Here is a 16,156-nt window from a genome sequence, read left to right as displayed (position 1 = left end):
ACATATAGTATAGGTTATTGCGAAGTATACAGATATTTTCCGGGGGAATTTTTCTGGTAGAGGGGAGGGCTGGGGGAGTTGTTTTACGTGGGAGGATCTTTCCATAGAGGAATTTTTCATGGGAAAGGGAATTTTTCATGAAGGGGGGCCAGATTTACCAGCATTATTTAAAAAACGATCAGAAATTAAATTAAAAAAAATGTTTCTTCAACTGAAAGTAAGGAAGAACATGAAAAGCTTTACTAACAGAAATTACTACATATATTAAGGGTTCGCCCTGTCGTCAACACCTCGTTCTTTGCACTAAAGTTTTTCTTAGTACTTTCAAAAGAGCTATTTATTCTAAGTAAACGGCCTTTGTGATTTTAGCGTACAGAGACCAGGGGGTGAACCCCCTCATATACTTATATAACACCGAACAGAAATTATTCCGTATATGAAGGGTTTCCTCCTCGTCAATACCTTGCTGTTTATGTTATATTTCTACTCTTAGTCCCATTTTTTAAGAAATTTTTTTCTTAAATTTCTATTTTTATTTTTTAAGTACACTTGGAAATTTATTAAATTTCAATTTCTATTTTTTAAGAAATTTTTTAAGGGCTGAAACACAAGGGCCGTATAATCAAACAGTTCGTGGTAACGAACTATAAGTAAGGAGTGACCCGGCTCAATGGTAACCGAAACTCTAAAAAACAGAATTTTGATACCAATAGATACATCAAACGAATCAGATTTTAATTGTGATTTCAAATATATAAGTTTCATCAAGTTTAATTTTACTTAACAAAAGTTATGTGCCTGAGAAAATTTGGCTGATTTTCGAAAAAAGGAGGAAAGACCCCCTAAAAGTTATAGAACCTTAATGAAAATCGCACCATCATATTCAGCGTATCAGAGAACCCTACTGAAGAGGTTTCAAGCTCCTATCCACAAAAATGTTGTATTTTCCATTTTTTGCCATATGAAATAACCCGGATGGTTTGTTATTTTATTATTTGTTTTTTTTTTTTTTTTTTTTTTTCAGGGATTATCGTATAGACCCAGTGGTCCAAGAATATCGTGGGAGGGCTCATTGGAACGGAAATTAAAAGTTCTAGTGCCCTTTTTAAGTGACCAAAAATAATGGAGGGCAACTAGGCCCCCTCCAACGATCATTTTTTCCCAAAGTCATCTGATCAAAATTTTGATATAGCCATTTTGTTCAGCATGGTCGAAAATATTATAACTATGTCTTTTAGGATGACTTGCTCCCTCGAAGCCCCCAGGAGGAGGGCTGAAAGTTATGAATTTTACCCAATGTTAACATATAGTATTGGTTATTGGCTCAATGGTAACTGAAACTCTAGAAAACCGTATTTGGATACAAATAGATACATCAAAAGAATAAGATTTCAAATATATAAGTTTCATCAAGTTTAATTCTACCTATCAAAAGTTATGAACTTTACCCAATGTTAACATATAGGATTGGTTATTGGGACCCGGCTCAATGGTAACCGAAACTCTAGAAAACGGTATTTTGATACAAATAGATACACCAAAAGAATGAGATTTTAATGTAGATTTCAAATATATAAGTTTCATCAAGTTTAATCCTACCCATCAAAAGTTACTTGCCTGAGAAAATTTGGCTGATTTTCAAATAAAGGAGGAAAGACCCCCTAAAAGCTATAGAACCTGAATGAAAATCACACCATCATATTCCGCGTATCAGAAAACCCTACTGTAGAGGTTTCAAGCTCCTATCTACAAAAATGTGGAATTTTGCATTTTTTGCCAGAAGAAATATCACGCGTGCGTGTTTATTTGTTTTTTTTCCCAGGGGTGATTGTATCGACCCAGTGGTCCTAGAGTATCGTGGGAGGACTCATTGGGATGGAAATTAAAAGTTCTAGTGCCCTTTTTAAGTGACCAAAAAAAATGGAGGGCAACTAGGCCCCCTCCCACGCTCATTGTTTTCCCGCGGTCACCTGATCAAAATTTTGAGATAGCCCTTTTGTTCAGCATGTTCGAAAATATTATAAGTATGTGTTTTAGGATGACTTAATCCCCCAAAGATCCCGGGAGGAGGGCTGAAAGTTATGAACTTTACCCAATGTTAACATATAGTATTGGTTATAGGAATGTATACAGTACAGACGTTTTCAGGGGAGATTTTTCCTGGTAGTTAGGGGGGTCGGGCTGGGACGTACGCAAGAGGGGGCCTCTGGGCCCGCCCCCCTCCCCCGAAATCTCATGATTTTTTTCCTTTTCCCATTATTTTCTGATTTTTCTCACAGAATAATGGGTTTTAAGGATTTGGCCCCCCTCGAAACAAATTGCCCCCTCCCCCCCCAAAACAAACTCCTGCGTACGTGCCTAGGGTTGCCTGGCTAAACCCTATAATTTGACGCCATTTGAACTTGTCCTCTCACCCGTGGAACATTTTGAAGGCAATTTAAATAAATTCATTAATGATGAAAATATTGCCGATGCTAAAAAGCTAGTTTTACTTCAAGATGCATTGCGACGTGTGGGCAAAGATATACCTTATCCTGAAAGACCCACCGTCACAGAACCCCCTAAACAGGAAACATATCAAGATTCAGCAGTGCAATCAAAGGAGAAAGAATTGAATTCCATAGTGGCATCAACAGGAAACCTATTGCCAGTGACCTATCGAGAGCACTGTGAAAGAGTATCATTTTGGAAAGTGGTGATCAAGTTCAAGTTGATAGCGCAAGGAAACGAATTATAATTCAGGGAAAAGGTTATAATCTAGTTGATTTATTGGAAAATACTAGCGGAAGGAACAGCAATGATTTTTTATCTCTAGTGGCTGCTAGACAAAAGTGACGACGGATTGATTCACCCTCCCGTGTGCAAAAGGGAAATGGATATTACACTATGTGTTTGCGTTCAAAATAGATGAAGTTTTAAAACATGTCTATGAAAATATTGGTAAAACGGGAAGTGTAAGTTCCCAGACAGTGCTTTCTAAAGTTGCTTCTGACATAGATGGTAACATATTAAAAAAAACAAAAGAGTATCTAGAAAATGAACCGAGTTACACACTGTATCGGAACTGCAGGCCTTGTGTCAAACAATATCGACAAACTAAACCCTTTTCCCCTCTGCATACCATGCAGACTGATCTTTTAACTTTAGACACGATTCAATGGCGTGACAATGTACCCTATTAATATATTCTAGTGGCAATCAGTGTCTTTAGTCTCTATCCCTATTCCATTCCATTGCAATCAAAGAGAGGTGTTAAAGTTGCTCATTCTTTAGAAAGTATTCTTGAACACAATTGCTATAGAAAAATACAATAGGATCGTGGTAGTGAATTTGTTAATCTTCATTTTCAAAAGGTTCTATTGAAATATAATACCGTGCTCTACCATACTCTCAGCCCGATAAAGGCTTCATAGGCTGAACGATTGATAAGAACGATTGGTCTATTAATTTCAAGATATTGTATACTGAAAAATACTGCTGCTTTTGTTCATGATTTAGATAAAATCATGCAAATATATAACCATCGACTTCATCAATCCCTGTCCAATCAAGCCCTCGGGACTTTCATTGTAGTGAAAATACATTCGATGCTTCTCTAAAGCAATATTCCAATAGTAGTTGTGGCAATGAGAAGAAACAGAAGAAATTCAATATTCGTGATACTGCTCCAATTAATAGAACCACCGATATTTTTAAAAAGGGGAATTATTTATGGAGCACTGAACTTTTTAAAGTGTCAAAAATCCTAGACGCTACACCCACGACACATCAACTACGAGACACCAAAGATGGTGAGGTTCTCGGTGGTTTTTATGAATTCGAACTAAAAAAGCTAGAAACACTAGTGAAATTAATCAAATTGAAAAGATATTAAAGAGTTGTACTCGAAGTGGTAAGAAACAGTTGCTTGTTCGCTGGCTAGGATTCAACTCTGATTTTGATTCTTGGGTCAGTGGTGAAGATATTGACAATGTCCCATGATTTCTATGTGACTTTCATGTCCAATGTTTTCTATCCTCTCTAAAATGACTTGAATAGAACAAGTAATTTTTGGACGAAACTCTCTCCGATAATCATATTCGACGGCACGCATGAAGTAGCTCTTGTCGACTGTATTCTCAAAAATACATTTGCCAACCTGAGAAAGGATCGCAAATATAATATAAAATTAGACCCTATGATTGATCGCAACCCTTATGTGATCAAGAACAAATTCAAAATATCAATTGAATGAATTAACCATATATTGAATTACACTACGAAGAACTCACATGTATGAATGATTTATGTTGTTCTATCAATAAAAGAATTTCCGCTAGTAAAAAAGGAGCTTTTCATTTCAACTATTCAAGGGAGGAGGGCAAGATCTACATTAGTTCACCTAATGCCGATGAAAAGGTTATTCTCAGCGATGATCTGAGGGATGTTCTTGGCTTTCAGCTCAATATAATGAATAGTAAAAGTGCTGAAAACACTAATTTTATTTTTGCTGACTATCCGCCTGCCTTCTCCAAGGACACTTGTATATTTCTCACGCTTCATTTTTGGAAACATCCCGGGTTGACAGTAGAAATATTCCCCTCCTACGAGTTCTTGAACGAAAAACCAATCAAGAACACATTCGCAATAACAATATAAAGCATCTTCAATTTATCCAAGTAAACACTTCCTATTTGAAACTCTATCAGTTAACACTAAGAACTGAATTAGGTGATCCCCTGGCAATAACAAAAGGTTTGGCTGTGATTACATGCCATTTATGACCCATCGTTCAACAACAAGATGTCTAATAGAAAAGAGGTATTCATTTGCCCTGATATTGACTGCTATGTTAATATTCTTGGCTCAAGACAATTGGGCAAAAGAATTGACTATTACAAAGGTCGCTCGTCGATGTCTGCTTATGGTCTTGGCAGTTGGTTTGCTGAGCAGTTTTGCTCTGCACTACCTCTGGCTAGAAAATATATTTTACCTGCTGTGATGGATTTTACATTCTCTAAACTATACGATTGGGGCTCTGGCAAGGATTTAAAACAAATTGTTTCGGAAAATCTTAGGTCCAGTGCACGAACCCTTGGCGACCAATTAAAATCTCATCAAAATGGAAAAGGTTTAAAAAGGTTGAGAAACAGCGCATCACTCATCAGTCTCTACTCAGGTCAGAAACGAAAGACATCATCCCTGTAAAAAAAGGTAAAAAGCTGACACTTGTAGTTAATAGAAGAAAAAGAATCCCCTGGAAGAGAATTGTTAGATCGAAACTAAACTTCTTTTCTTAAGATGCCATATCTACCGCATAAGGATTCCCAGCCTTCAATCACCTCCTCATTGAATCTATTAAATGCAGAAAATGTTGATGTGAGTGTCAATCATGGATAACTTGAACTATTTTATCCACAACAACCCCTTTCCGATCATATCAACTTTCAAATTTATTTCAATGAAGACTGCCTTATGGACATGTCTTTGACATTTATAGATTTACGAATGAAAGTCTGAAAATCCGATAATACATTGTCAATTCTTGCCGATGGAATATCCTATGAAAATTGTATATTAAATAATTTATTTCGTCAAATCAGTGTCTACATAAGTGGCACACTGGTAAGCAAAAGCAACGATCTCTCAAATTATATAAACTATGTCCAATTCTTGTTCATGATACCCAAGTCATACAAGGAATTGAGAGGCATCTCCACCAATGGATAAGAATACAATACTAATACTGATAGTACAGATACACTTAAAAATGCTACTACTAGTAAATTACATCTAGTTAGAAAATATGTCATGAAATATTTAATATACCTCAATGGCTACCACACAATCTTGAATCGGATATAAAATTGATGCTTGCACTATCCAATTTCATTTTAGGAAAAGAACTTGCCACCAATCCTGATGTAACTCTCCCCCTCACCTGGGCAATACTACATGAGCACAAACAAAAGGTTATGAGTTCTGTTGCTTTGGCAGTGAAATAACTGAGAGCCAGTGGAAATAATATTAAACTACTTGTTCCTCATAAAATCACCAATCACCATCATATTGCCACAGAATCATTTAACTTCACTGACTCATCCTTTATCAATAGCGAAATACCGTCAAAATTGACATTTGCATTTGTAAAAGGCACTAGCGTAACAGGATCATGAACTGGATGCCCACATAAATTTGAAATGTTTGGGCTTTCATCTCTTGTCTGCAAAGTAAATGGAATCCCGCTCTACAATTTATCTTTTGATAAATCCTATAGAACATTGTACGATTTGACCATGCAAACCCTAGATCATGATTCACAACTATTTGAAAATGGTATAACCGAAGAAATGTTTGCTAAAACACATGGTATCTTTACATTGGATTTGACTGGCACACAGAATATGAGTATAGTACGAAAGGAGAGTGTGCGTATCTGTCTATTTGAAGCAATATCACATGCAGCGTTTTCAAATGGTAAGTAACTTTCACTAACTGCCAAATAAAGATCACTAGGTTTATAGTCATAATACACAGTGGCATCAGAGCGATTGCGTAGAAACCAAATTGTCTTGTTACCTCAACAGTTGAAACGGAAACCAGATTCACCCTCCCAAAATAATTTAAATGCGCGACGATACCAATCTCGTAGAAATAAACTAAAATCACGTTTGGGATTCCTTCCAATCATACCGGGGTATGTATTTTCCCACTGAACACATTTTTCATGATGGCAAATGGAGCATAGATGTCCTCTAAGGTGAGAGTCAAAAATCTCTTCAAGACATGAATGACATCCTTTAATTTGTACTGCATAGCCTCTATATAATTTACAAGGATTACATAATTTGCATTTTTCATTATAGTCATCAAAAATTGTTCAATTCTCGTATGATGACCAACTTCCAAGAGTGTACATCCATAGTGGACATGTATAGAATATTTTTGGTTTCCGATGTCAACTCTCTCACAGCTAAAACGAAACTGATCCTCGTTCAATAAATTCAGAGGGAGGAAAGATGACAGGAGTAACTCTGTGACGCTACCTCTTTTGAAGGGAGAGCCATCTACATTGATTATATAGGAATTTTTTCAAAAGTATATCGACGATATTATTCTGCTTTGTTCCAACTAATAAATAAATAAATTTTGTATAAGCATTTGAGTCACATCGTAAAAATCTCATACAATAGTCCAATGGGAGAAAATCAGTTTTCATTATATTGTCAAGTGTTCTCTCTGAGAATATCTTTCGTTGAAGGGATAACTTGAAAAAATCATCATCCAAAATCAAATGTTTTCCATAATCATCAGATTCGATCTAATTCTCTCTTTCTCAAATTTCTTCATTTTTAATTCTATCACTCTGCTTGCTGACTCCAGACTGACCATAATTCTTTAGACTAACATTCTAATAAAAGAAAGGGAAACACTTTCGATTTCGATTAGAAACAAGAAACAAAAAGACCTTGAAAGAGGTGTCATTGACCCGTTAGACTCGATCAATAATACAACAATTGTTGATGTGAACTTATGTTGACATCCAAGAAACATCTAGCAATTGTTGTTGATATCCAAGAAAACAACAAACAAATTGACTAACACTCTTAACCATCAAACAACCATCCAATAGCTAGAGCAGATGTCTACATCATATAACAATCAAACAGAACAAAATCATAAAAAATATCAACAGTGAGAAAAACCACGAAAAAACATACTCAGTGAGAAAAACCACAAAAATAGGGGTCATTGACCCTTTAGTGGAGATACATTTTTTGATAACCAAATTATGTGCAATCCGGAACTCATGATAGGTTCCTACTCATAGTATATAAAATGTATGCATAATAGTGCCAATTTGGCCCTTGACTCAATTTTGCTGAATTAGTTCGATTGATAAATTACTTTGGATTTAAAAACTACTACATACTGAAATTGGTCTCTTGATTTGTTTACACTGTGTGAATTATTCTATACTTAACTATAAAAATTAATTAGCAAAAAATACAAAAAAGGCTCATTAAAGGGAAGTTTTGGGTGCTCAACTATTGCACAAATTTCGTATACCTAAAATTCAGGGGTAAACCAAATATTTCTTTTTAATGTAAATTGAATAGTTGTGGGAGAAACTACGCTATGACCAAGTTTAAGAACAAAAAAATCTTTACATTAGCTAAAATTCATTACCTTTTGTATATTAAAAGAATAAGGTAAAATAAAAATTAAAAAGAACAAATTAGTGCTAGAAGCCATTCTATTTTTCTTAGTGAAGTTTATTTTTTTCTATGTTTCATATAAGCTGCTCACAAAATAAGAGCGAGATTTGAGAAAATAAATTGAATTCTATAGAGCTCGGAAGTCTTGAAAAAAGGCAATATTTCATTGTTCGTTACACTTAAAAATAAGCTAGTCAAAAAAAAAATTGCTTCTAAAAGTGTGTGTTAGAAACTGGTATATTTTCATTTTGTGTCAATTTATTTCCTCGTTTATGTGTTTTTTCTAAATATAAGCTTCGTCAAAATAAGTTGATTAACTAGGTAATTAATGGCGGTTCCTAAAGGTTCCTATTCTTCTCGAAACGTTGAGTACTATTATCAGACAGATGAGACGTTTCAAATGAGCGTTCAATTGCCACAAATTAGAGCACAGTCACAATTGACTCATAGTAGAGGAGATTCTTAGGGGTCAGACACTATTGCTTCGGACTAAACCATATCTGCTTGACTAGTAGCTCATTTTAAAGCCTTTTCCTCTGATTTTCAACACATACGTCTTACCGTGTTTAAAAGTTTTGAATGCAATTTAGTTCCAAAATAAATTTTTCTATGAAATTTAAAATCCTTGTTTTACAAAAAAAGCGCACGATGGCCTTGCTTTGGCTTATTACGCTCTATAAAGTTTTTTGTGTAGTGAAAAACAATAGCCCTTAGATTTATCATAGAATTCAATAGTTTCTCCATTGCTACAGCTCTTTGTGACTTTTTTATTTAATTTTATCTTATCGTTTTTCTTATCGCCCTAGTTTTAAAATTCCATCTATAAGGTCAAAGAATAAGAGAAGGTTCCTATTCAAGTTAAAACGTGGAGTGCTATCATCAGACAGATGAGACATTTCCAATGAGCTATCATTCATCAAAAGTCGGAGCAAAACCACAATTAGCTCATGAATATTGCACTTCTCAACAATGCTCAACTAAATGGCTGTCAAACTATGGGCTTTGCGCCCTAGTTTGACTGGTTATGTTCTATAAACTGTTTTAATTTAGAAAAGAAATATAGATAAGTCTTAAATAAAAATCATTTTTTGAAGTGAAAGTTGGGAACAAAATTAAACCTTGTAATAGTGAGGATGGGGTTTACCCCCTCCCCAACTCTCGCTCTTTGCGCTAAAGTCTTCAAGATCTATAAAATTACTTTTCATTAAAAATCAACGACCCTTTCTCCAGGTTGAAATAACCATCTTTTTTCGAGAGAGTTGTTGCGTAATTATGCCTTTAACCCTTTTCTCTTAGGAATTAAAGTTAAATTTCCACTTAGGAGTTAAATCCCTAATTTGTTTTTGGTGACAAACTAACAATGACTGAGGTATAAATGTGACATATTACGAAATATCGTACGATGAAGAGAGACTAGATATTGTAACAAAATGCTATCTGTTCATCATTTTTCTTTTGGAAAGCTGCAGATTTATTTATTCTTTATTTTTGGAGTGGGGGGGAGCTTGGAGTTATATCCAGTCATTGTTGGAGCGTTGCCGTTGCCCAGCTTTCGGTGCATTGCTGTATCAAGACCATCTTTTTCAATTACAATTATAATATCCTATGTAATGTCCAAAAATCTTTTTTCCCTCCAAGCTGATAATCGCCTAAAAATGACTTTACTTCAACTTTCTTGTTCTTAATTTGCACGTAACGAATTACTTCACTCATTTGACGAATATGCAAGGCATCGGGTGTGCTGTCAAACATTTTACTAAAATACTATGCCTTTTCAATATCAATTAAGATATTTTCCTTTGCCATACCAGCAAGAAGTAAGATTACATACAAAAAACATATACAATAAGAAAGAAGTAAGATAAAAAAATCTTACTCATCAAAAAATACATACAATTTTTTTTTTCCATTTTTGTTACGTTTTTACGTTACAGACAAACAGTTTTTTCGGGGGGGGGGGATTCAAACCGCCCTGACTCCCCGTTCCTCTGGGTACGGTCTTGATATCCAGCAAAGAAGACCAACAACTCAAATAAATAATTGCCCTTTAAATTTATCACATAATCAAATTTGTTCTCCATTGTTAAGTGTCTGTCTGATTTCCTAATTTAACAATTCATTTTTACTTATATTCCCTAGTTTACTGTGGAGCGAATACAATTTGTTCTTAAGGGAATTGTTTATTACGAAAAAATATAGAAAAATGAAAGAACTTCGTCATGACTTATTCACAAAACATAAATAGCTTAAGTTCAATTATCAGCCTTCGTGAAGCTTCAAAAATAGCAAAACCTTCGTCTTCCTTTGTTTCTTCAACATTGGCTTTGAATATGACGGGTAAGGATGACTTCACTTTGCTCATTATTATTTGCTTGTTTCAGTGGATATTTATGAGTTCCTTAGCAGAGGATTACAATTGCCGAAGTACAAATTTGTCGAAAAAAAATTGTTGGCATGAAAGTCAGGAAAAGGATTATACACAAAATAAGTCAAATTAATCTGAAATATGATTATTGTCACCCACTCACAAGAATGCTAGGTTTTTGCATATACCACTACTTCAGCCGACATTATGATGTATTGAAAATTAATACTTACTAGTGTTTTTTGCTTTTTTAGTATTTAAATTCTATGTCTGACTATGAAAAACTGTGATCTTATGGAATAATTTGAGTAGTTTCTGGAGAAGTGTGTAGGCCTTCCACGTTGTTTCAAGCATAATCATTTCTAGTATTGGTAAAACCTGAGGAAAGATAATTTCAGTGTTCCCTCCCAACTCAATAATAATAAAAAAAGCCGAATGATGGTACTATTGTCATTTTAGTTTTTCCCTTTTCCCGTGTAGCATTTTTTTTCTTATTATATACTATTACAGATTGAGTAATAATTGCTGTTCGTTTTAAGTTTTGATGTTGCTTCTTACTTTATGTTAATTTTCTTTCTTTTTTAATTTAATTGCCCACACGAAGAGACAATTTTGACCGCGTATTTTTAGTTTTTCTGATGATTGCTTCATTACACAAATAACGCATTGAAAAGGGGTTGATCAAATATTGATCATCCTGTGTAGATTCAGTAAATGGGTTCATTACTTTGGTGAAAAGTAATACATACTTTAGAAAAATGAAAAATTGAATATTAAAAGCATTGAAGACTATTTGCATACTAAACCGGATTAGTATTTGTGAGCCCCTCTGAATTTGAAAGTTTACACGATTCCCCTTCGTATGACCCTTTGTTTGCCCCGGAAACGTAAATTCCAACCCTTTCCCCAGGTTTTTTTTTTTTGGGGGGGGGGGGTGTCAACCCCACAGGCATAGTTATATGATCTTTTAGACCATTTGGACAAAAATTGCTATCTCAAAATTTTGATATAATGTATTTCGGGAAAATTTGCCGAAAGGGGGGTTCGTTGCCCTCAAATCAGTTTTGACTCTTAAAAAGGGAAGAAGAAAACTTCAATTTATGAGAAAATGAGCATCCTCTAAAGTTTATACAACTGCTTCACCCATAAAAATCTTATGTGCCCCCGATACATAACTTACAACCTCTGAACATATAACAAGCGTGGTAAGTTCTGCCCATGAAGACTTTGAAATTTTTATGGATTGGTTGTTGCTATAATGTCCTTTTTAAGTGTCAAAAGTAATTATAGGGTAACCAACCCCTCTCACGTACATCATTTCCAAAAAAACATCCAGTCAAAATTTTGAGACATCTATGTTCTTCAGCATTGTTGAAAATTCCATTAATTTTGTCTTTGGTGGTGTCAACCCCCCCCCCCCTTTCGCAGCCCTTAGAGCAAGGCAATAAGTTAGGCAATTGGGTCATTGCTTACATATAAGTATGATTAGTTTTAACTTTACTTTCCACAAAGACAAAGGGAATTCAGGTGAGCCATTCAGAGCATGTAGGGAGGAGGGTGGAACCAAATCAAAACAAGTTAAGTGTATACGAGTTGTCGAAATGGCATAACTCAGAAATGATCAGTCCACCAAAAAGGCAATGTTTGCGCGCTACTACTACTGCAACTACCACCACTATTAATGCTACTACTACTACTACTACTACTGCGGCTACTGCTACCTCTAAAACGAAAACTGCTGCTTCTGTAGCAAGTACTTCCAAGGCTGAGAATATTGAAATGATACTACTGCTATTAATGCTACTGCTACCACCCTTACAACCAAAACTGCGGCTTCTTTAGAGAGTAATATTAAGGCTGAGGATATTAAAATTAATATATGAAGATACATTGATGGGAAAGTTGAACTAAATCAAAACATACTCTATACATGCAAATTGCTGATACAGGCGTTTCAAGCATATTTTTGGAACGACTTAAGGTATCGAGATGAAACTTTTGGAGCATCATGAGTGGGATGCTCAACTGACCAAATGGCAACATGTATCTGCTACAACCGCTATTATCAATGCTGATACTATTATTGCTACTATTATTAATGCAACACTTTTATTTCCACTACTGACCTTACTACTAACACTACTGCTATATTAATCAGCAATATTTCAGTAGCAACATTAGTAGTAGTTTGCACATATTCCCTTTTGGTCAATTGATCTTCCCCTTTAAGAATTCTCTGAAACTTCCAACTAAATACCAAAATCGTTTCTTGGAATACGTTTTTTTGTTTTTCTGCATGTATCTAGTGTATTTGGATTAAGTCCAAATTTTCCCCCAATATTCTCTCAAATTTTCACCTTTATGAATCTTAGGCCTTACTAGTACTGGTATCACACCGTCTCAGCTTTACATTAACAAAAATTATTTACTTAATAATTATCTAGGTCACTACATGGTTCAAACAAACACGCAAAATAACGTTGAACAGATTAGTGTTTCTTAAAAATAATTTTAAGGGTATGAGTAAAGGGATACAAAGACAACAACAAAAATGTCAAAACTATTCAGACATTGGAAAACTCAAATTATTGGAAAACTGAGTCATAGATTTGCCGTGGCATTCAATACGATAATTTTCTTCCGTCTCCACTTTAAATGAAAAAAATACTTATCTTTTTGGCATCCCTGCTTTAAATAAAAAAATGAGGTACTATCATTTGAAAATGATAGCCCCCTATCCCCCCCATATAGGCAATAATTTACAGTTTTTTTTATGAATCGTGCTTTTGGGGTAACTTCCGTTTCAATCTTTAACTCCCCAACCTTGTACATAGCTAAATTTTGCCTCAATAGAAGTTTTTTTTTTGGGGGGGGGGGTATAAATGTTTCAGAAAGAAGATTGTTTTTTCTTTAATCTATCAGGCGTTCAACAATTGAGCATTAAACATTTAGAAAATCTTATCAAAAAACGGCAAAAGAAAAATTCTACAAACTTACAATTCAGCAGTAGAAACAGTATGTCGGCTATCAATTTCAAAATTCAAGTGAAGCCTAAAGCTGTATAGTAGTGAGTGCGTTCTATAATTCTATTCAACTTGAAAATAAAATAATTCTTGACTATGAATGATGTAAGACATAGTGATTGGGAAACTGCATTCGAAATGATTTAAACTCTTTTGGATTCCTAAAAAACCATCCTTGTATTAAAAAGTGGTTTTTAATAACAATTAAAAAAATACATTTTAAAGTTTGTTTTGGCTTCTTTATAGAATATATGTCATATAGGCTAAGGCTAAACTGCTGCTTTTTTGTTGCTTTTCGCTGCTCTTTTGGATATTATTTATTTTATAAATTATAAACTAATAAATACTTAATATCAGTCATATTATAATCTGCATCTAAAAGGAGTAAATTTAGCCAATTGAAAAATACATGATGAACACTTCACGCGAGAACACTTCAATTACAATGAAACAAACTTAATTCGGTTATGAAGGAGAATGAAGTACCAGCTATTCTTGCTGGTACTTCTGCTGGTACATACGTAAAAACGATAAGCTCATCCGTTTTAAATGTAATTAAATGAAATATACAGACAGTAGCTCCAAGAATATGTTGAAATTTCTTCCTAGTTCGTCACTTTAATCCAAGCTCAAATTCCAAATGCTAAAAAAATTGCTAAATTTAAGAAAGTTGCACTAATAAATCACCTATGGTCAAAATACTCAAAGACTCTTTTTTGATCCTCACCCAGTCTCAAAGCTTCTGCTATGGTCATATCCATGGAAATCTCAGGAGCGTTTCTTTTTAAAATAGTTTTCAAGCATAGTTAGGGGTATTTAGCCTTTTTTTTGCTTTTCTTCAAAGGTTTGAAAAAAATGTTATAATATACCAAATGTTACATATGTTATATTTGTGCATATTTTTGTTAATCATTTGTGGGGTGATAAATTTTTTTAAACCACTGTAGGTTACGTAATAACATTGCAATATAACAGTACCCTGAGGTCATAAGACTGTCAACGACTCCTCAGTGAACTTCCCAAATTGAAAGCTTTTATTATGACCTGGCATTTTATTGTAACATGGGCACTGGACCAAGGGTGCCATTGTAACTCGAGCGCAATGTTAGGTGGGGATGTCGACATCACTCTCTTAACACCAATTCGTTTTAGTGTGAATCTGTCTGGTACTTATGAATGAATGTTTTCAAAGTAAACCCGTTTCATCAATAAGAAAAAAACGGGTTGGATGCATATGTCCCCTTCCCTTTGGACGATAAAACTGTACAAGTGCTGTATCAAGTATAACTCACGAAAATTTTCTTAATTTTTTTCAACTTTTCGACTTTTTGGCATCCCTGCTTTCAATGAAAAAAACAATCAAGGTACTATCACTTAAATATAATAGCTCCCTATGCTCCTCCCCCTTGAAAGTTAAGTAAAAAAAAATTCGAGAAAGCCATTTAGCGAAAAAAAAGTAAAATTAATATGCAAATTTCGTTTTAATTATTTATGTACGGTGAACCGAATTCAAAGCTGCATTAATTCAATAACGTTCCAAATTTAAAAATAAAACAACAAGTTTTTTTTTTCACTGAAATTATGGAGCGACAATAAAACATAAGACGAACAGAAATTACTTTGTATATGAAAGGAGCTCTCACCTCCTTGACGCCTTGCTCTTTACGCAAAAGTTTAACTCTGTCTCACAATTTTTTTTAATTAAAAAATTTAGAGTAAAGAGCTTAGCGTTGAGGAGGGGACGGTCCCTTTCAAACAAAGAATAATTTTTTGTTCGAATTAAGCTTTAATGTCGCTCCTTATTTTCAGTTAAAAAAAACGTGTTTTTTTATTTAATTGAAAGAAAGAAGCAATTCGGATCAATAGTAACGGAAACTCCAAAAATAATTATTCTTGAACTACAGTTAGTACATCAAAGAAATTTATTTTTGCCTGATTTTCAAAAGAGGGGTAATTATCCTCGAATAAGCAGGTGATATTAGTAAAAGTTAATCCATTAGATTCAGCATAATGGAAGCTTTTTGTAAGTTTTTTTTCAGGGTTAATCGTATCGAACAGATGGTCTTAGAAGAACAGAATATGGCTCGCTTGAATGAAAATTTAAGCTTTTCTAGTGATTAGAAATATTGTGTCATTGAAAAGCAGTTTTCTGGAGATTATTAGCACCAAAGTACAGTTTTGCCCTAAGGAGGATCAAGTAGCTTTCAGTTGAAAATTCTGAAATTTTCAATCCAATTAAAAGAATCACAAAGCTATATATTGAGCTTCACAGCTGCAGATCAAGTAATACCACATGGTGACACATTTGTACCTGAAAAGTCACGAAGTCCACACAAGATAATCAATTTGGACGTTTATTTTAATGCTTGATTTAACTAAGTTGATTCACTTGATTTGCCGTGAAAGTACGTGCAGTGACGTATAATTGTAAAACGGCTATTATGAAGGTGGAGTGGTGTGTCATTGTGTATATGGGAGGACGTGTTATTGAATATATTTTCAATACAAAGGGGTGAGCCATTGTAAATAATTTACCGTTTCGTGGCTGAAGTGAAATACGAACACGTCGC

Source organism: Artemia sp. Qi Xiang Cuo, chromosome 11 (assembly GCF_049724085.1).
Source record: "Artemia sp. Qi Xiang Cuo chromosome 11, ASM4972408v1, whole genome shotgun sequence".
In the NCBI taxonomy this organism is placed as follows: domain Eukaryota; kingdom Metazoa; phylum Arthropoda; class Branchiopoda; order Anostraca; family Artemiidae; genus Artemia; species Artemia sp. Qi Xiang Cuo.
This window is presented reverse-complemented; position numbering follows the sequence as displayed.